This window comes from Ceratina calcarata, unplaced genomic scaffold, assembly GCF_001652005.2.
Source record: "Ceratina calcarata isolate Rehan_Ccalc_2016 unplaced genomic scaffold, ASM165200v1 scaffold435.2, whole genome shotgun sequence".
Classification (NCBI taxonomy): Eukaryota; Metazoa; Arthropoda; class Insecta; order Hymenoptera; family Apidae; genus Ceratina; species Ceratina calcarata.
In genome coordinates, this window is record NW_017167275.1 from 15,274 (window position 1) to 15,860 (window position 587).

General features: G+C 47.2%; 1 protein-coding gene across 2 annotated transcripts in view; it reads right to left on the reverse strand.

Annotated features, from left to right (window-relative positions):
- Positions 1-587, reverse strand: part of LOC108626949 (toll-interacting protein) — a 12,193-nt gene that overhangs the window by 4,658 nt on the left and 6,948 nt on the right. The window lies entirely within an intron of this gene.

Sequence of the window (587 nt, forward strand, 5' to 3'; positions counted from 1 at the left end):
TAGCAATGTCCTTCCGACGTCTGATTTCTTTTTAAAAAATGAGTTTCTAAAGTACATAAACTTTCGGGATTGACTGTATAGCCAATACATCCTTAACGAGGCCACGATTATTATAGCCAGCGGTTTACCATTAGTCAGGCAACGCGCGACGGAGCTACGTGCAACGGTGCGGAGCGGCGGACGATCTTTTCTCTCGAGACGATATTTTTAATGCGTAATAGACTATAGAAAATAGACGGAGAGCAGCAGCAGGTAGATACGTAGGCAGAGGCAGAGGCAGAGGCAGAGGCAGAGGCAGTGGCAGAGGAAGTGGCAGAGGAGAACTATCGCGCGTGCTCGCCGTTGGATGTTGGATCGTGGCCGCTTACGCGTGCGAAGATGAAACAATATCGATATCGGAAAATTATTTATAACTCGCATAAGGAGAACTACCGTGGCGGAGCTTTCGACGCGCAACCACTATGCCACTTAATAATACCCGACCTTCCGCGATACGCAATGTAGCTCTGCTGCCTACTGTACACTGCGTGCAATTTATTGTATTTTGGCTGAAAATAAACGCAGAGGATTACGTATTGTCGTCGTTA